At 40.7% G+C, this 22,570-nt stretch overlaps 1 protein-coding gene across 8 annotated transcripts in view; it reads left to right on the top strand.

The window, feature by feature from the left end:
- Positions 1 to 22,570, top strand: part of LOC140478939 (inactive N-acetylated-alpha-linked acidic dipeptidase-like protein 2) — a 950,375-nt gene that overhangs the window by 733,841 nt on the left and 193,964 nt on the right. The gene's annotated exons all lie outside the window — the stretch shown is intronic.

The following is a 22,570-nucleotide window of genomic DNA, read 5'->3' as shown; positions in this document are numbered from 1 at the left end:
CCGGTTACCTTTGAACTGAGTGGCTTTCTAGGCCATTTCAGTCAATCACATTACTGTGAGCCTGGAGTCATTTGTCAGCCAGACCAGGTGTGGATGGCAGATTTCTTTCCCTGAAGGTGACTAATGAACCAGATGGTTTTTTTCTGATAATCAGCAATGGTTTCATGGTCATCAGTAGATTCTTAATTCATAATTTAATTGAGTTCAAATTCCAAGGTCTTGTGTGGTGGGACTTGAACCCAGGTCCCCAGAATAGTAGCTGAGCTTTTGGATGAATAACTTCAGCAGTAATACCACTAGGTCCTCACCTCCCTATTGTTTGCTTAACTGCAAGATTTGGCTAATTAATGTGATTGAGTCTCATTTCCCATCATGCTTTCTTTCTGTCATTTGTGAATTTCTTTCTTACATTTCACTGTGTCTTTTGTTGTTCTTTCCAAACTGTATTTTTTTTATTTTGCTGTTGTGTTGCTGTGAACTTTAATTTTCTAATTTTTCAATTTTTATGTTTCTATTATTTTTGTGCGTTTATTGAGTTGCTTTTATTTTAATCTATAATTTTTACACCTGTGCAAAATGGTGTGAGTATCAAATATCAACTCTAAACCTTTACATTATGCTGATTGCAGAAAATGGGGTGAACAGTACAAAGGATGAAGCAAATCATTTGTGTCAGCATACGGACTGAGTATGCAATCCAGCAAGCAAATGCAAATGAAATGTGAAACTGATAGTTGTTAAGCATTGGACGTAATTTGAACAAATCCGAGACATAAGCACACAATGGAATTGAATTAACACACAGATTTTGAAAGGATTTTGAGAATACCAGTAATCGGTTTAAATGCTCCCACAATGTAGTGAAGCAATTTTGAAAAATAATAGGATGCTGAACTATATACTGTACCCAGAATACATTAATATAAATATTAAAAGTTATGCACAGGCTGTACAATGCACTTATCGTATTTCATTCTGAAATAATATAGGCTAATTTGATTGCCATCCACATTGTGATAAACTTCCATTATAATGGGGATAAGAATCTAGCAACATAACTAATCCCAGTGGAAAGGGGAGAAGCTAATGTTTCACAAAAGAGGCTATTGAGGAGGAACCTCATTGTAATCTGCATATCACATTTATGCTGCAAAATATTGTCAGAGTTAAGTGATTTTTATTTCTCCCTCAAAATTCAACTCAAATCTATTTGCATATTATTGCGTGTAAGCTTGCCACGAATCAGCAGATTTAGCCAATATTTTCACATATATTTTTATTTTCATTTTAGTGTTTGCTTTAAAGCACATTTTTGATATATTTAAAAGTAGTAACCTGGTGCAGATTGATGTAGATAGCTGTAAATAGGTGTTAACATAAATAAAATCAGGATAGTTCGTAACCTAAGGATATCCCAATTTGAAACAACTACAATTTTTTTTTAAATTGATGCAGAATTAATTTTTATTTATGTTAGTGTAGAGTAGGCAGTTTTTCTTTAAAATATGCCATGTACCTAATAAAAGGTTTAGTTTTAAACACACAGTGAAGGCCAGAAACCAGGAGAATGAATGGAAATTTGCCATGATGATGATTTGATCTTGGGTCATGGCCTACTTTGTAGCTTTTAACGAGGAAAAAAAATACAAACGATTGTGGAAATTTAATTTGCCGTGAGTGAAAAGATTGTGGAAATTTAAATTGCTGTGAGTGAAGTAGTATTTAAAATACAGCAAAATATTTTTGTCATTTGTCCAAATTAAGTGAGTAGTGCTGAAAAAGAGTAAGAGTTTGCAGGAAGAAAGAGAAAGGGTAATAAGTAGGGGATGTCAAGAAGAAATGGGCAGATAGCGAGAAGTACCTGGGTGCATCTCCTTCTCCAAGCAGTACCTGATTGTAAACATTGGTGAAAGTGATGATTTCTATGGGGAGTGTAAATGATAACATAAAATTACAAAGAGATAATGATAGAGTGAATGGGTAAAACTGTGGCAGATGGAGTTCAGTGTAAGCAAATGTGAGGTTACCCATCTTGGACCAAAAAAATGGATAGATCAGGTTACTTTCTAGATGGTATGCAGTTAAATACAGTGGATGTCCAGAGAGGCCTGAGGGTTCATGTACATAAATCTTTAAAATGTCATGTACAGGTGCAGAAAATAATGAAGAAAGCTAATGGAATGCTGGCCTTTATGTCTGGTGGACTGGAATTCAAAGATGCAGAGGTTATGCTACAGTTTAACAAAACCCTAGGTCGAAAGCAAATCTTAGCAGGACTTTTTCACTTAATGGTAAGGTCCTAGGGAGTGTTGCTGAACAAAGAGACCTTGGAGTCCAGGTTCATAGCTCCTTGAAAGTGGAGTTGCAGGTAGATAGGATAGTGAAGAAGGCATTTGGTATGCTTTCCTTTATTGGTCAGAGTATTGAGTACAGGAGTTGGGAGGTCATGTTGCGGCTGTACAGGATATTGGTTAGGCCACTGTTGGAATATTGTATGCAATTCTGGTCTCCTTCCTATCAGAAGGATGTTGTGAAACTTGAAAGGGTTCAGAAAAGATTTACAAGGATGTTACCAGGGTTGGAGGATCGGAGCTACAGGGAGAGGCTGAACAGGCTAGGGCTGTTTTCCCTGGAGCGTCGGAGGCTGAGGGGTGACCTTATAGAGGTTTACAAAATTATGAGGGGCATGGATAGGATAAATAGACAAAGTCTTTTCACTGGGGTCGGGGAGTCCAGAACTAGAGGGTATAGATTTAGGGTGAGAGGGGAAAGATATAAAAGAGACCGAAGGGGCAACTTTGTCACGCAGAGGGTGGTACATGTATGGAATGAGGAAGTGGTGGAGGCTGGTACAATTGCAACATTTAAGAGGCATTTGGATGGGTATATGACTAGGAAGGGTTTGGAGGGATATGGGCCGGGTACTGGCAGGTGGGACTAGATTGGGTTGGGATATCTGGCCAGCGTGGACAGGTTGGACCGAAGGGTCTGTTTCCATGCTGTACATCTCTATGACTCTATGACTCCACTTGGAGTACTATGAGCAAATCTGGGCACCTCACCTAAAGAAGGATATATTTGTCTTGGAGCAAGTTCAGTGCACATTTACAAGAATGATACCTGGACTTCAAGGGTTAAGTCATGAAGAGAGCTTTCACAAATCAGGCCTGCCTTCTCAAGAATTGAGAAGGCTAAGAGGTAATCTGATCAAAGTCTTCAAGATATTAACAGAAAAAGAAAGAGTAGATAAACTATTTCCATTGGTTGGGGTTCTAGATCTAGGGAGCATACTCAGAGAATTAGGGCCAAACGATGTGGGAGAGATGTTAGTGAGTAATCCTATACACAAAGTCTAGTAGTTGTTTGTAACTCTCTTCCACAAACGGCAGTGGACACAGGATTATTCATTAGTTTTATATCTGAAATTGATAATTTCTTATAAAGCAAAGATATTAAGAGATATGGGCCAAAGGCAGATATGTAGATTTAGGCTACATGTTAGTGAGACCTGTTATGAGACCTGTTATGACCACTAAATGGAGGAATAGTTTGAGGGGCTAAATGGTCTACTCCTGCTCCTGTGAACACAGCCAAAACCAAGTTCGTTTTACCATGGATGGCTCAGCTGTACAGGGAAGACATGCAGGAGGCTGGAAGAACACATCAAGCCAAGCAGCAGCAGGAGGTGGCAAAGTCAACATTTTGGGTGTAACCCTTCTTCAGGGAAAGGGGTGGGGTAAGGGAACCTGCAGATGAAGTGGGGGATGGGCTGGTTGTGGGATAGGGTTTTGGGTGGGGATGGGGCAGAGTGGTGAGATAGTGAGAGGTGAACACAGGTAGAACTGGTTGGTCAGTGGGAGGAATGAATCCGGTTGGTAGCTGGAAGGAACGGTCAGTGGGAATTCGGGGATGGGAAGGGAAATTATTTGAAACTGGAGAACGCAATGTTGAGTCCTCTAGGCTGTAGGCTGCCCGGGCAGAAGATGAAGTGTCGTTCCTCCAATTTGCGGTCTGATTCGCTGTGGCAATGGAGGAAACCAAGGACGGTCATGTCTGAGAGGGAGTGGGAAGGTCATCCCTTGCGGGCCCAGCTGAGATGCTCAGCAAAACATGCCCTGAGTTTCTGTTTGGTTTCACCAATGTAGAAAAGACCACATCGAGAGCACAGGATACAGTAAACTAGGTTGGAGGAGAGGCAGGTGAATCTCTGTCTCTTCTGAATTTGGACCCTGGATGGAAGTGAGAGCGGTGGTGTGCTGGTAGGTTTTGCATCTGTTATATTTGCAGGGAAGGAACCGTAGGGTTTGGGCAGGGGTTTGGTGGGGAGAGTGGCACGAACCAAGGATTGGAGAAGGAAATGGACCTTGTGGAAGACAGAGAGGGGTGGGGAGGGGAATATGCTCTTGGTGGTGGGGTCTAATTGGAGTTGGCAGGTGTTTAAGGATGATACGTTGGATGTGGAGACTGGTGGGGTGGAAGATAGCGAACAGGGTAACCCTGTCTTTATTGCATTTGGAGGGAGGTGGTTTAGAGTTGTGGAGATGGTGTGGTCGAGGGCTATCTGGCTGACAGGTGGAAAAGCATATTGTTCAAAACAGGTGGACATCTGGGATGCTTGGCATTAGAATGTTTCCTTGCCCAAGCAGATGTGACAGAGGCGGAGGAATTGGGAAAACAGCCCAGAGGACTCGACCCTGAGTTCTCCAATTTCAAGCAACCTCCCTTCCCGTCCCCTGACTCCCTTTCCAACCCCTCGTCCTCCCTTCTAGTTCTCCGACCGACCCTTCCTTCCTGAAGAAGGGTTACACCAAAAACGTCGACTTCTCCACCTCCTGATACTGCTTGGCTTGTTGTGTTCTTCCAGTCTCCTGCTTGTCTACCTTGGATTCCAGCATCTGCAGTTTTCTTTTTGTCTCTTGACCCTTCCTTCCACCTACCAACCAGATTCATTCCTCCCATCCATCAAACCAGGTTGTACCCTCTACTTGTGTTTACCTATCACTACCTCACCCCTCTCCCCACCCAGAAATCTTCCTCGCTGCCACTCTGTCTTTATCTGCAGCTCCCTTTTCACCCACCCCCAGTCCTGAAGAGGGGTTCCACGCAAAATGTCAACTTCTCCACCTCCTGATGCTGCCTGGCTTGCTGTGTTCTTTCAGCCTCTTGCCTGTCTACCTTGAATTCCAGCATCTGCAGTTTTTTTTTGTTTCTACCTCAGCTGTACAGGGAGACAAGAAGAAGATTGGAAGAGCAATACTCAAAGGAGATTCAATACTGAGTGGAACACAAAGCATTTATGTGATTTCAAACATGAATCCAGAATGGTCTGATGCCTCACTAGTGTCATTGGTCATAGATGTTACTGAACAGCTTTTGAGCCCCTGTATTGGGAGGGTAAATGCTGAATATTCATATCAGTGCTGATGGGAATTAGATTACTTACAGTGTAGAAACAGGCCCTTCGGCCCAACTAGTCCACACCGATGCTCCGAAGAGCAACCCCTACATTTACCCCTTCACCTGACACTAGGGGTAATTTAGCATGGCCAATTCACCTAACCTGCACATCTTTGGACTGTGGGAGGAAACCAGAGCACCCAGAGGAAACCCATGCAAACATAGGGAGAATCTGCAAACTCCACAGACAGTTGCCTGAGGCAGGAATTGAACCCAGGTCTCTGGCGCTGTGAGGCAGCAGTGCTAACCACTGTGCCACCATGCCACCTAGGCTCCTCACGATTCTGAATACCCCTCTTCTGAATACCCCAGTCAGATCCTATGGTCTCTGAATTTCACATTTTGCTTTAAATAACTTTAACACCCTTCTAAAAAAAACCAAATGATAGTATTCTCTTAAAGTTAATCCTACTCTGTTTTGTGGGGTTCAAATCAGTAGATTTTTTTTATCTTGCAGTTCACCAAAATCCATGTACTATGTCAGCACATCAGGCAGTGTTGACATATTCCACTAGTTGGCTTGACTTCTTGCTAAGACTGCTTGTCAAAACATTTTTTACTTTACAGGATGCACACAATGTAATCCAACATTCTCATTACAGCATACTGAACATAACTTGTCAGATTTATTGACATTTGGGTAGAGCTTCTGCTACTGCAAGCTTTTTGAGCAGAATACAACTTACATATTTCTTAATTTGCCTTAACTTCTTCAAGTAACATGTTAGTGTATTGTCTTATTTTCGTCATTGACTATTTTAGTATAAGTAGATATTTACAAATTCCTGTTGAATTGAAATTTGTGTGTGAAAATATTAATAGAAAAAAATAACCTATCAACCTTCGTTATTGAAGGCAAGTCAAATTGTGACAACATCGCCAGTTCAGACATAAAATGTCATCAAAACTAATAATATGTGGGAATGCAGTTTTTCTTTGAGTTAGATTTTGTGAGAAATCATCAGCAACTTGTCAAAGAGAATGCATGAGTGATAGTGGTACTAAATCACTTGCCAACTATTTAACAAGATATGTAATGAGATAAAATATGTACAATTTTATTAATGATGCTGTGTGTTATTATGTAGGTCCAATGATTAATGACTCAACTGAAAGTTTAAAAAATTAAATATGCTCACAAGTCTTTTGATATGCTTAGTCTTATACAGCCAACTTATTTTTCAAAGTTTTGTTTGTCTCAATAAAAAATATCCAGTATTTTGCATTCAGCAAATGTGTTAAAATGGCACAGGAAACTTGCAACTGTAATCGAATTATCCAGTAATTCAAATGAAACAACTTTGAGTTAATGTGCAGTCTGTATTGGCATCCGCTATGCTTAGTAATCCATTTGACATTAATATTGATGCAACTGTTCCTTCCTGCTACAATGTCATGATACATATGCTACAACTCCTGGATTGGTTGACATTACTATAAGCTATGAAAAAAAAACAGATCAGATGATTCAACAGGAGTAATGTAGCAAGACACAAAGAACATGCAACTCAGATGACAGTTCTTTAACTGTTTGTTTAAACATTAATCATATTTACGAATCTAAAGAGCAAGAAGATGCAAGCGTATTTGAATCAAATGTTTTATAAAAGGAACATCTTCCATTTGTTCTTTGCCACACCTTCCTGTCACACTTATGTGTGGTCATTAGGGAATTGTACAGTGGATGGGGGGGGGGGAGGGAGGGGGAGGGGGAGGTTGTAATCATAATATGTCTTCCTGTTTGAAAAATAGCATTATATATTTCCAGAATCTGCAGTTCTAGGGGTTGTTTTTATTATATGTTGTACATTAGTATTCTGTTTGCCTTTCACAAACCTGTGTCTTGCAGCAATACTTGTAAGTACATGGAAACTATCTTTTCACAGATGTTTAACTTGTAACTTGGGCACATATTTTGTCACTAAAATATAGGAGTCCAGCGTCTTTATAGAAGATTTAATTGCAGTACACCAATATTAGGAGGTGATGGCCTAGTGGTATTATTGCTGGACTATTAATCCAGAGACTCAGGTAATATTCTGAGTCCCTGGGTTTGAATCTCAGCTCGCATGGTTGTTTGATTGGTTTGTGATTTTTTAAAAAAAATATGCTTAGTCTTGCTTATGTTCATTTTTTGATATTAGTAAAGTTTGTTAGTAGAATAAAGTTCTGCCGTCACTTGACAAATACGAATTTTTTTGACATGTTGTAAATATGATTCTCTACAATCCATTTTGGGTCCTGAAGTTGAATCACCATAAGTACAAAGTGAAAGACAATCATTCTACATTGGTTTTGCTATGTTTTGAAAGGCCAGTTGGTAACATGCAGCTTATATATTGTAAGTTCTGTAGTGCTACGTCAACATGTTTATTAAACTGTGTAGTAGTACCATTGCAATTCTGCATTTCTTATGCTAAGACAGAACTTAACAGAAGTGCCACTTGTGAACATGGCTTCAGTGGTATCCCTGGTTGTGGCTTTTGAAGGCAGTTATGACTTTTGAAGCACTTTAGTATCAGGATAGTCTGAGGTGTTCTCCACCTTTATGAGGGTAATTTAAATCCAATCACTCGAGGAAACCACGTGTATCTGATAAGCCACAAATTTTACATCCCACCCATTTTCACTTCTAATTGATTTCCTGTCTCCTTCCACACTGTCCCAAACTTAATGTATTTCTCTGTTGCTTCCGCTAATTAAATAGCAACTTGATTAAACTTAATAATACACATTTTTATAGTTGACCTCAATATCTGGAGTTTTTCCCAGAATTTGTTTCCATTGCATTCCAATAGCAGTTTACTAGAGTCCAACAAATGTATGAATTAAACATTTATTTATTTTTGCTACACCAGCTATGAGAGACATGTTTCAGGAGAAAGTGGACGAATACTTCATTTGTGCAGAATTGACACGTTCGTTCACTTTAATGCTTGCTTTCTACAGAAAGTGAATGTAACAAAAGGAGTTTCTCTTTTTGTGCATAAATTTGAAAACTATCACTTGGCCTGAGAGCAAAATGATAGTAAATGAGTTTGAGGACTGTACCATTTTCTGTTGAAAGAGATTGAGCATGAAGCATTTGTGTAGTAGTTTCATATTCGTCACCAAAGTCTTCTATAATCAATTAAACTAGTCTTCACTCAGCATCAATTTAAATTAACTGTCACTGCAAAAAGGAATTGCCAGTAGTAAGATGAAAGAGGCAATGGCTAGAATCCATTTAATTTGCTTAGTTTTAATTATACAAGCAGATGTCATATGTTGGAGCCACTGCATGCCAAGCCAACAAATCTTGCATGCTGCAATTAAAAGATTTAGTGCAGCATTAGACAATAGAGCAGGGATTAAAAAAATTAAGGATGATTTTTCTTCCAATTACTGAGGTTAACAAACAAACAAAATGAAAAGAATTGAAATGTTTTGAGTATTTCAAGTTCTTAATCTGATTGTCTGTGGCTAGATTTGATCTCTCCTTTAAAAATTATGCCCTGCATTTAATGTAATTGAGGGTAAATCAGAGCAATTAAACAAGGTTACAGTGCAAAAGGAAGCTATTTGGCCCATTATATCTGTACCAGCTCTCCCACTGAGCATTTCGCTGAGTGTGTAATGCTCCTGCCTTCTCCTTGTGATCTTGCGCAACATTTCTGTTCAAATGACCATTTAATTCCCTTTAGAATGTGTGGATTGAACCTGCCTCCAGCGCAATATTGTGCAGTGCATTTCTGATCCTAACTGTTTGATGCATGAAAAGGATATTCCTCATAATTATTTGCTGCTTTTACTAATCACATTAAATCTGTTCCCTTTGATTATTGAGCTTTTCATGGGTAGGATCATGTTTTTTAGATTACATTAGATTCCCTACAGTATGGAAACAGGCCCTTAGGCCCAACAAGTCCTCACTGACCCTCCGAAGAGTAACCCACCCAGACCCATTCCTCTACCCTGTATTTACCGCTGACTAATGCACCTAACACTATGGGCAATTTAGCATGGCCAGTTCACCTAACCTTCATGTTTTTAATCTGTGGAAGGAAATCGGAGCACCCGGAGGAAACCCACACAGACACAGGAAGAATGTGCAAACTTCGCACAGATAGTCGCCTGAGGCTGGAATTGAACTCTGGTCCCTGGCGCTGAGAGACAGCAGTGCTGACCATTGATTCACTGTGCTGCCTAGGCTTCTCATGATTCTGAATACCCCAGTCAGATCCTTTCTTCTGTCGGAGAACAAACCAAGGTTCTCCTATTTTGAGGCGGCTTCGTGCTCTTGTCCTGACCTGGAAAAATTCATAAAGTTCGCTTCCAGTTTCCATCCCTCCATCACCTTCACCTGGTCCATCTCCGACACTTGCCTTCCTTTCCTTGACCTTTCTGTCTCCATTTCCGGCAATAGTCTATCCACCAATATCCATTACAAGCCCACTGACTCCCACAGCTACCTGGACTACAGCTCTTCTCACCCTACGTCCTGTAAGGACTCTATCCCATTCTCTCAGCTCCTTCGCCTCCGCCGCATTTGTTCCAATGAGGCCACTTTCCAAAGTGGTGCTATTAATATGTGCTCCTTCTTCTCCAACCGTGACTTCCCACCTACAGTTGTTGACAGGGCTCTCGAGAGCGTGCGGTCCATCTCCCGCGCCACAACCCTGACCCCCTCCCTCCCCTCCCAGAACAAGGAGAGGGTCCCTCTTGTTCTCACCTTTCACCCCACCAGCCTTCACATGCAAAGAATAATCCTCCGCCATTTTCACCAACTCCAACACGACGCCACCACTAAACACATCTTCCCTTCCCTCCCCCTGTCTGCATTCTGCAGAGATTGTTCCCTCCTCAACAACCTAGTCCACTTCTCCATCACACCGAACACCTCTCCCATCACACACGGCACCTTCCCATCACACTGAACACCTCTCCCATCACACACGGCACCGTCCCATCACACCGAACACCTCTCCCATCACACACGGCACCTTCCCATCACACCTAACACCCCTCCCATCACACACGGCACCTTCCCATCACACCTAACAACTCTCCCATCACACACGGCACCTTCCCATGCAATTGCAGAAGGTGCAACACCTGTCCCTTTACCTCTTCCATGCTCACCATCCAAGGCCCCAAACACTCATTTCAGATTAAGCAGCATTTCACTTGTACCTCTTTCAATTTGGTCTATTGCATTCGTTGCTCCCCATGTGGTCTCCTCTATATCGGAGAGACAAAACGCCGACTGGGTGATTGCTTTGCTGAGCACCTTTGCTCTGTATGCAATCAGGTCCCGGACCTTCCTGTGGCTTGCCACTTCACACACAATCCTGCTCCCATGCCCACATGTCTGTCCTTGGCCTGCTGCAATTTTCCAGTGAAGCTCAACACAAACTGGAGGAGCAGCATCTTATCTTCCAACTAGGCATGTTACAGCCTACCGGTCTCAACATTGAATTCAACAACTTCAGATGATTATCCCATCTCGACCCCTCTGTTTTCATTCTGCTTCGTAATTTTATTTTGTTTATTTTTTTTTATATATTTATTTTCACTGTTCTGTACCTCATTTCTTGATTGTCTCTCTTTCTCTCGCTCCCCACTCTCTCATCACCTTTTTCCTTTCCTCTTCCCCCTTTGCTACCCTTCGCCCCTGTTTTCCATTTTGCCTCTGCTTCACCCATTCCCCCCCATCCCCCACATATTTTGTCACACAGCACTGGCTTCAGCCTTGGTCATTCACAGCTCCTATTCTCCCTATAATCTCTCTGTGCACTGTCATTATCACCATTTTATTGCTACCTTTGCTTCTGGAGCCATGACTCACCTTCTCTCAGCCTAGTATAAATACCTCCCAATTTCTCCCTTTTTTTTAGCTTTGACAAAGGGTCAGTTTGACTCGAAACGTCAGCCCTTTGCTCTCCTTACAGATGCTGCCAGACCTGCTGAGATTTTCCAGCATTTTCTCTTTTGGTTTCAGATTCCAGCATCTGCAGTAATTTGCTTTCATTAAGCTTCTCCAATTGATTTTCCTAACTGAAATTCCTCATTTCTGAACTTAACTCACTTCTGCATCCTTACCAATATCACTACCTCCTTCAAATTCTTCCTAAAAAGTGCATACTCCAGCTGCAACTCAACTGGTATCTTACACCTGTTCAACATTACCTCTTTGATCTTGTACTCTATGGTCCTATTAGTAAATAGTTTGGATGGAGCAGATTTTGTCAGGTGTGTCCAGGAAGGATTCCTGACTCAATATGTAGATAGGCTGACTAGAGGGGAGGTCATATTGGATTTGGTGCTTGGCAACAAACCAGGTCAAGTATCAGACCTCTTGGTTGGAGAGCAGTTCGGTAATAGTGATCACAGCTCCCTTACCTTTACTATACTCATGGAGAGGGGTAGGAGCAGATGGTATGGGGGAGTATTTAATTGGGGGAGGGGGAATTACATTGCTATTAGGCAAGAACTGTGGAGCATAAACTGGGGGCAGATGTTCTCAGGGAAATGCACAACAGAAATAACAACAGGTTATTTAGGGAGCACTTACTGTGAGTGCTGGATAGGTTTGTCCCACTGAGGCAAGGAAGGGATGGTAGGGTGAAAGAACCTTTGGTGACAAGGGATGTGGAACATTTAGTCAAAAGGAAGAAGAAAGCTTACTTAAGGTTGAAGAAGCAAGGATCAGACAGGGCTGTAGAGGGTTTCAAGGTAGCCAGGAAGGAACTGACTTGGGAGAGCTAGAAGGGGGCATGAAAAAGCCTTTGCTAGTAGGATTAAGGAACATCCTAAGGCCTTCTACACTTATGTGAGGATCAAAGAGGGTGGCCAGAGTGAGGGTAGAGCTGATCAGGGATAGTGAAGGGAGCTTGTGCCTGGAGTTGGAGGAGGTAGGGAATGTCCTTAATGAATGCTTTGCTTTAGTATTCACTCTTGAGAGGGACCTTGTCATTTGTGAGGACAGTGTGAAACCGGCAGATACTCTTGAACACGTTGATGTAAAGAAGGATGTATGCTTGAAATTTTGAAAAACATGAGGATAGATAAATCCCCTTGGCCAGACGGAATATACCCAAGGTTACTAGGGGAAGTGAAGGAAGAGACTGCTGCACCTTTAGTGATGATCTTTGCATCCTCACTTTCCACTGGAGTATGGCCAATGTTTCTTTCCTTGTTCAAGAAAGGGGATAGGGTTAACCCTGGGAATTACAGACCAGTCAGTCTTATGTTGGTGATGGGCAAATTATTGGAGAGGATTCTGAGAGACAGGATTTATGATTATTTGGAAAAACATAGCTTGATTAGAGATAGTCGGCATCGCTTCGTGAGGGGCAGATTATGCCTCACAAGCCTTATTGAATTCTTTGAGCATGTGACAACATACATTGATGAAGGTAGAGCAGTGGATGTGGTGTACATGGATTTTAGCAAGGCGTTTGATCAGGTTCCCTATGGTAAGCTCATTCACAAAGTAACGAGGCATGGGATACAGGGCAATTTGGCTCTCTGGATACAGAATTGCCCACAGAAGCTGGACAGTGGTAGTAGATGAAAAAAATTCAGCTTAGAGCTTGAGGTCCAGTGGTGTACCACAGGGATCTGTTCTGGGACCTCTGTTCTTTGTAATTTTTATAAATAACTTTGATAATGGAGTGGAAGGTTAGATTAGTAAGATTGTCAATGACATGAAGGTTGGGGGAGTTGTGGAGGGCTGTTGTAGGTTACAACTGGACATTGACAGGATGCAGAGCTGGGCTGAGAAGTGGCAGATGGAGTTCAACCTGGAAAATTGTAAAGTGAATCATTTTGTAAGTTTGAATTTTAATGCAGATTACATGGTTAAAGGGAGGATTTTTGGCATTGTGGAGGAACAGTGGGATTTTGGGGTCCATGTCCATAGATCCCTCAAAGTTGTCACTCAGGTTGATAGGGTTGTTAAGAAGGCATATGACAGAAGTGGGTACTGCAGATGCTGGAGATTAGAGTCAAGATCAGAGTGGTGCTGCAAAAGCACAACAGGTCAGACAGCATCCGAGGAGCAGGAAAATTGATGTTTCGGGCAAAAGCCCAAAGGCATATGGTGTGTTGGCTTTCATTAGCAAGAAGATTGAGTTTAAGAGTTGTGAGGTTATGCTGCAGCTCTATAAAGCCCTGGTTAGACCACACATGGAATGCTGGTTACCTCATTAAGGGAAGGATGTGGAAGCTTTATGGAGGATGCAGAGGAGATTTACCAGGATGATGCCCCTAGACTGGAGGGCTTGTCTTATGAATAAAAGTTGAGAGAACTAGAACTTTTCTCATTGGAGCAAAGTAGAATGAGAGGTGACTTGCCAGAGGTGTACAAAATGATGAAAAGCATAGATAGAGTGGATAGCCAGAGACATTTTTCCAGGGTGGAAATGGCTATTGCACCGGGTGATTGGAGGAAGGTGTAGGGGAAATGTCAGATGTAGGTTTTTTACACAGAGTGATGAGTGCACTGCCAGCAGTGGTTTTTGAGTCAAATACTTACGGACAGTTAAGCGACTCTTGGATAAGCACATGGATGGTTGTAAAATGTAGGGTATATAGGTTAGTTTGATCTTAGAATAAGATAAAAGGTTGGAACAACATTGAAAGCTGCAGGGGCAGTACTGTTCTATGTTCTATCTTCTTTGACGGCAGTCCACTGTTTCGCAATAATTATTCCTGCTAAGTTTTGACTCCAGTTTGTTCAGCCAAAATCCTTTTTTAACCCTTTGAAATGGGATTTTCCCAAATTAATTATACTTGCTCTGGACTGTTCATTATCCTTCTCCACACATCCTCTAAATGCTCCCCCACTGACACATGATCTACTTGGCCACCAGTTTCCCAAGAAGCAAGTTGAACAATGCTTCCTTTCTTGTTAGACTGGACACATATTCTGCAAAACATTCTTCAAATGCACACTAGGTACTCTTGACCAAATCCCCTTCTCACTTTTCCTATGCAGTCTATGTTTAGATACTTCACATCTGCCTTAACCATTCCACACTTCTTTACATCTCTGTGTAGTTTCCTTGCAAATTTGTTACTCTGCATTCTTCCCACTAGTTGGTGGCCTGTAGACTACACTGAGCAATGCATTTGAACCTTCTTTGTTCCTTAACTCTAGCCAAATCAAATCCCTGACACACCTGGGACAGCCTCTTTCTCGAATACTGTCATGCATTTAATCAATGTCCACCATCCATCCCTCTTTCTTTGAACATGCCCATCTTCCCTGAATAACTTGTATCAGCCATTTTCTTTCTTGAGTCAGGTCTTTTTATTGCCACAAAACCACATTTCCAGAGCTACCCAAAAAATGCGCTGCAAGGAGCACAGTTCCTACTTTGTTCAGGTGCACAGTGCCCACCTTGTACAGGTTCCAGTTTCTCCAGAGCTGATTCCAATATCTAAAGCCCTCCCTCAAGCACCAACTTTCCAGCCAAGCATTTATCTCTCTAATCCTCCTTTTTCTGTACTGACACATGGGTGGCACTGGGAATAATCCAGAGATTACTACTTTTGAGGTCCTATTTGATAATTTTCTACCGAGGTCAATAATTTCTGATCACAGGACCACATTCCTTTTGCTAGCCATTTTGTTAATTCCAGTGTTTTACCGCAAATGCTGGCTGATCTGCCTCCTTACTTACTCCCTACACCCTGGTGCTCTGTAGCCAGTCAATGGCACCCTCGAACTTGGGACAACAGACATCCTGGATCGCAAAAGCATCAGTTCCCTTAATTATGGCATCACTTATCACTATTGCTCTGCCAGTCTTCCTCTACCCCACTGTGTAACTGAGCCACCAGCGGTGCCATGAGCTTGACTCTGGCTATATTCTTCGGGAGCTTTCACCATCATCACTCTTGGTTGGAGAATGCAATGCATTTGAGGGACTTGTGTATTATCTGACTGGTCCTTCTTGACTTCCTTCAACCTTTTCCTTTCTCTCTGCATACTCTCAAATTGCAAAGTGACACCAGCTATACACCTGCTACCCATGTGACTCCCAGCCTCACAGATGCCCTGTCGTGATGCACGCTGCTACTCAAGTTCTAAAACTCCGAGATCTGGACTGATGCTGCAGCTGATGATGCTTGCTGCTTGAATAATTTTCCAAGATACCAGAAACATCTTGAAGCTCCCACATATCACAGGATGTGCACTCCCAAAGCTGAAGCAAACTTGCCATTCGAAACAACTCGAAAGAAGCCAGTATCCCACCACCAAATCACCCTTTGTATGTACATGAACAGTCGTTGACTTTAATACTGCCCCATTCAGAGTCCAGTATCAGAGTGACAGTATCTGTGACACTCATCCTTTACATATGTCAGACAGAGCTTGTTGGTTGGACCAGATTAACAGCCACAATCGGGGAACTCCAATTCAATGAGATCCAGATGGCTGACTTCATTACAATCACTGCCTGACCTACTGTGCCTTTCCAGCACCACACATTTTGACTCTGATCTCCATCATCTGCAGTCTTCACTTTCTTCTCATCATTACAATCACTACGCTATTCATTATTTATTAGCTGTCCCTCGGTTATTGATTTTAAAAAGTCTTACAAGTATGGAGACAATTTTTAAATATTAATAAAAATTACACCTACTAAATAACCCTACTAATAATCAACACAGTTCAAGAGTTAAAATGAATCTTACTTCAAAAATATGACACTGGTCAGCTATTCACTTGTTCCTTACTCTTATTATGATTGTTTTTTCCTTGTTTTTAATCTGCAAGTCATTGGTACACAGTCCCGATATTGCATTAATCACCAGCCAATCACCTCTGCTCCTCTGTAGTATCACAATTTTTATTCACTTTCTGAATGTTGCTTTGGTTACAGCTGACTGTGCTGTTCGCCCTGCTGATTCACCCTGATCCACTGAATACTCTCACCTCCTCTTTTGCTGTTTAAAACCCTGTTAGTGTTGCTGACGCTCCCTGCTCTTAATGAACTCTCACCTCTCCTTTTGCTGTTTGTCGTTCTGTAAGTCTCAAGTTGATCAGTCAATCATTTGTATACAGACACCAAAACAGTTAGTAGTAAGAAACAGGGATTATAATTCACATTTTAATCAATGTACTGGAAGTAAAATAAAGCTTATGCTATTCAAAGGGGATTGAGGAAGAATTTGAATACTACAGATATGAATTTCTTCTTGCAGGTTAAAAACCCATGCATTATTTTCATCTTTCCTGAGAGAATGAGCCTCCATGTTTAGAAAATTAATTTTTCAGAACTTGAAGTAGTAGTTTATCAAAAATCGTTACTAAAAGCACAATTAAATGTGATTAAGAAAATAATATTTACATTGATTTTTTGCAGTGAGACTAAAGGTAAGTTAAAATGTATATCAATTCATCATTCTGTATTGCTTGCATCTGTACAGACTGTAATGCATCTTATAGAGAAGCAGAGTATCAGTTATAGAAACCTCCAGATTTCTATATCTTACTGTGTAGGTGTTAATGGTTTGGTGAGCATTGACGTTCTGCCATCATGACAATCTCAAATTCTGGGTGTTTATTTTACTGTTCTATGAAATATGTGACTTTCATATTGTCAATATTCTTCCATGGTTTCACAAGCCTGTCTGTAAAAGACATGGGCTAACATATTCAGAAGGATTCTGTGTTTAATCAACAAGTTCATGGGAAAGACAGCAGTTGCCATTATGGGGACTCAAACTGTCAGATGGTCTTGTACATTTTCAAGAAGAAGACTACTATGGCCACTTTACTGTTAGCATATTTTAAAAGTCATTTTCTGAGAAAATATAGGTCATCAACTCAGCAAATCAAACTCCAAGTTCTAATTTCTACAAAGTGGTTAATCAACATCTCATTGCTGACAGTGACAGACACAATTGGACAGCAAGCTGACAAATGGCATGTTATCTTTAATGCTGTGAAGCGCTGTATAAAAGTTCCAAAACTGGTCAGCGTAGCTGTATTATGCTTGGATAAACAGCTGACAAAAATGGAATCAAAACCGTTAGTAGATTATGTATCTTCCAGATAGCTGATTTCTGTTTGCAATAGTCAGCCAATTTAATGGTGTTGAAGCCTATATCTTTCTGATCTTGGATTATGATTGTCCATTTGTCAAAACTGGGAGATAATTAATCTCTTCCTCCTGGACTCAGAATATATCTGCCCATTTTCTTTTTCTGAGCATCACGAATTCTCAGAATACAATAAGAAAAGAATGACTGATATTTATGTCATAATGTGGAAACACTTCATAATTGATCACAAGGAGTCTTGTGGTTTTGAGTGGCATTTCCATCCTGGTAGACAAATAGCATACTGTGCTCACTGGGGAGTAAATAAATTGGAATGTAATTAGATCAAAAAACTTTACATTGTAAATCTAAATAACTGATATGTCCAACCCACTTTGATTTCATGGAAATTGATGGCAAACGAATTTGTGGGTTAAAACAGCTTTCTAATCTATTTGTTGGATTCTAGCTTTTTTTCCACATATTTTCAACATAACCAAATACAAAGAGAAAAGTAAGAAAAAAATCAAATGTTCAGTATAGCCTGCTCACTCACCATAAGTCTGCTCTCTCATGGAGATTGATCACTTGGGGGAGGTACAATAGCAGACAGCAATCATAGACTACATTGCACTATGAGTCACCACCCTCAAGACAGCAAAGCGAACTGGAGGCATTTGGAAAATTTAAATCAAGGGTGCACTTGACACCATCCAAACATAAATGAAGATTTCCTAAAATGAACATTGCAGCTTAATTTAAATGTCATGGGATCAGAATTTTTGCTTTGGGTGTAGTGAAAATCAGGGTGTATAATTGTATTTAATGTTACATCCATTTTCAGAATTTAAATTATAGCAATATTTCTGTGAACCCTCATTTTTCACAGAAGTAACATTTTTCATGACCTGGCAAAATCAATCATCATAAATTATTTATGTTTTTTTCTGTTGCATTAACGCATATTTCTTAATACATCTACGAGTAGTAAACTTTTCCAGTTGCATTAATATAACTGAAACACAAAAAGTGAATGCTTTTACTGATGTGACAGTCAAAACAACCACCTAACTGTTCTAATTCCATTTGCCAGCACTTGGTCCATAGCCTTGTACCCCTTGGCATCAAAGAGTACATCTGAACAGTACTTGAACATTATGAGGATTTCTGCCCGTACCACCTTTACAAGCAGTGACTTCCAGATTCCCACCATCCTCTGAGTGAAAAAAAGGATTTTCCTTGAGTTCCCTCTAATCCTCCCGCCCCTTACCTTAAATTTGTGCCCCCCTAGTCATTGATCTCTCCACCAAGGGGAAAACCTCTTTCCTGTGTAAGACCCTCATAATTTTATATGTCTCAGTATGTACCGCCTTCAGTCTTCTCTGTTCCAAGGAAAACAAGGAGAAAGTGAGGACTGCAGATGCTGGAGATCAGAGCTGAAAAATGTGTTGCTGGAAAAGCGCAGCAGGTCAGGCAGCATCCAAGGAACAGGAGAATCGACGTTTCGGGCATAAGCCCTTCTTCAGGAAAACAACCCCAGTCTATCCAAGCTCTCTCATAACTAAAATACTCCAACCTAGCATCCTGCCAAATTTCCTTTGTGCCCTCTCTAGTGCGATCCTATAATGTGGATTCCTAAACTGCGTACAATATTCTTGCTGTGGCCTTGCCAATATTTTATGTGACTCTAGCATAATCTTCCTGCTCTTAAACTGCCTCGGCTAATAAAAGGAAGTATCCCGTATGCCTTTTGAGCACTTTATCTACCTGCCCTGCTACCTTAAGAGATCAGTGAACATGCACACCAAGGTCCCTCCTGATCCTCAGTGCTTCCCAGGATCCTAATATTCATCATGTATTTCCTTGCTTTGTTTGACCTGCCAAGTGCAACACCTCACACTTACCGGGATTAAATTCCATTTGCCATTAGTCAGCCTATCCGACTCACTGTCTATATCCTCCTGGAATCTAAGGCTACCACCCCAACAATTTTCATATCATCTGTGAACTTACTAAACAATCCTCTTACATTAATTTACGTAAACCACCGGCACTGATCACTGTGAAATCCACTGGACACAGGCTTCCAGTTATAGAAAGACTAATTGACCGTCACCTTCTGCTTCCTGCCAGCCAATTGTGGATCCAAATTGCCAAATTTACCTTGGCACCCATGGGCTGTTATCCATACTGTCAGTCTCTCCCTTGGGACCTGATCAAAAGTTTTGCTGAAGTCCAAGTAGGCTACATTGAATGCATTACCTTCATCTACACATGGAGTCACCTCTATGAAAAATTCAAACAAGTTTGTCAGACATGAATACCTCTTAACTAAACCACGCTGACAGTCCTTGATTAATCTTTGCCTCTCCAATTACAGACTAATTCGGTCCCGCAGAATTGCTTCCAATAGTTTCCCATCAATGAGGTTAGACTGACTGGCCTGTAATTTCCTAGTTTCTCCAGAAAACCAGAGTCATTGGGCAGGGGCAGAGACAGGCAGACTTTGCACATCACTAGCCCCATCAAAGTGCTGGCAGTTCTGGAGCCTTAGTAGTGCCAATGAGAGGAATGGCATTGGAAGGTGAGAATTAATTGGTGTTTTATATCGCTGCACAAGCAGGGCGAAAAGGGAAAATCCTCCCCATGATGGTAGAGCGAACTATACCTTGCACCCAGGAATAGTTACTGACAATATGAGTTAAGGACCAAGTCTTAGTGATGTGAGATCATATGGAATGAGACCTGGATTGATAGTGTTTCAGAGATGTCCTCTCTAAGCATTCTTTATATGTGGTTCTGTTCAGCCTGTTGATGTTCACTTGCCTGAGTGTAAACCTAACCTTACCAGACTTTTTAACAGCAGCATTGAGCATCCTTCTCTGCTGTTTGCTTCCTGTCAGCCCTGTAAAACCACTTGCTCTGAGAACCTGCCAGGAATAACACCCCCACTATCCACTTCCCTGAAGCTTATGGAAACTGGTGTCCATGAAGCTCATGACCACCCTATGACGTGAAGGTGTTCTACATCTCGGGAAAAATGCCAGTAGCCCAGGGAGTGAGGAAAAAAAAGTCACCATTATTTAAACCATTAATCTTTCAAATTGATTGACCTCCTCTGTTTGGCAGGGAGCCAAGCTGCTGCTGTTCCTCGCACTGTGAAACCTTCCTCCTGCTGAGACTGAATCAAGAAGTCATCCTTGTGCAGCTCCCAACATTTTATTAATTCCCCTCACCCAAGCTCCTAGCTTCATTCCTATTAAACAGGGGCCTACATGTAACTGCTCATGATCACAAATAGATATGCGTTTCATACAACAGCTACAAAACATTGCCCAATTCACTGTTAGCGCTTCAGCCTTTTAAAACTACACCTTCCTCATAATACAGACATTATTTATAAGCTTTGTTCAAATATTTTACAACCATTACCAGCAATTAAGAAATACATGAATTAAAACGTAATATGAATAACTCAACCTGTTCTTTGCATTTCACCAACACTAATGCTGTAGCATTTGCGTGTTACAAACTGATACATTTAACATAGTTCACTCACTGCACTCTCTCACACCTATCATTCATTACTGCCTAGTTCAAAACACAGGGATTATTTAAGTATCATTTGATTCAGAAGCTCTAAACAGTAGAGCTCAAAAATTCAACTTAAGAACCACATTCTCATTATTATCAAGAAGAAAATCACTATATTTTCACTGTAACTGATGGCACAAGGACTAATAACTTCAGCCCCAGTTGAATCATGACAGAGAAGTTGCAAGTAATTTGTCAGAGGCCAGCACTTCAGTCATGCTCTCAATGAAGCGAGCTGGGGCGTTATTGTTAGACTGCGAATGCTGTGAATGAATAAAGCTGTTGTGAGTAATATGGTTGCCTCTCTTGAGTACACAGCCATCTGTCAGTTGCTGCTGCTTATGTTCCGTTGACCTTGGCATCCTTGGGCAGCCTTTACTGATCAGATTTCTCAGGGAAATGGGTGATTTGGAGAAAAAGACTATTTAGATCTTTTTGTGAAAATGGTGAAAATTTCAAGTAAGAGATTGGAATATTAAAAAAGAATCTGGTATTGGATTAGCATGTTTAATTTGTCTTTAAAATGCTTCATGAGTATCGGTGGTAATGCAAGCGGTATAATGTTAATTTCAGAGAACCTGAAAAACATGTGGGTTTACCTAATCTGCAATGACAGGTATTATGTGTCTTTGTTACAGATTCATGTTTTGAGAAATGACAGAAAAATAAACCAAGCTACAGGATGTTACTTAATTTTGCTAAATGTATAAGGTTTCATTTCACGTTTCAATTTAAAACTCATTTAATTTAGAGCTTGAGTTTTTCATTTCAAATGAGGCAATGTGATAAGAAGCAGAAAAGATGAAAAACAACATTCCCCTTTATTCATTATAATGGTTGTTTATTAAAGATTTTTGCAATATTTTGAAATATTGAGTTAATTTGTAAAGAGCTGGTAATTGGACATTGGTTGCTGTGACAAGTTCCAGCAGTGATCCAATTTTATAAAAATATGGCAATTTATTCTTTTATTCACAATTCAATATCTCATTATTTTCAAGAGTAGAATGTAGAAATGGGTATTATTTATGCAGAACCTAATTCCAAGCTAAAAATATCAACATAGTAATAATTTTATGCAATGGTTCACAATTTGCAGCCTGCTGCAGTTATAGATTCAAGTGGAATAGAAAGAAGACTAATCACAGGATTCTAAAATAGATCACACAGAATAGATGAGACAGAGGAGAAAATAAAGTTCACACAGTATTTAAAACTGAAGTTTTTCAAAGCAAAATAATCAATGGAGCCTTGCTGAACATAAAGAAAATACCAAATAATACGTAAAGCTGCTATGCTATGTAAACAAGTGCAGTGTTGAAATGTTCAGTTTGAAAGTGATAGGGCAGAATGTTATCTATCATGGGGAGGTACATTAGGGTGAATATGAAGGGATAAAACCCCAAAGGTGACCAAACAGATAGATGAGAGTAAACCGGTTGATGTGGTATATATGGATTTCAGCAAAGCGTTCAATAAG

Source organism: Chiloscyllium punctatum, chromosome 6, assembly GCF_047496795.1.
Source record: "Chiloscyllium punctatum isolate Juve2018m chromosome 6, sChiPun1.3, whole genome shotgun sequence".
Lineage (NCBI taxonomy): Eukaryota > Metazoa > Chordata > Chondrichthyes > Orectolobiformes > Hemiscylliidae > Chiloscyllium > Chiloscyllium punctatum.
Note: the sequence above shows the minus strand (reverse complement) of the source record. Positions and strands in the feature narration are given on the sequence as shown.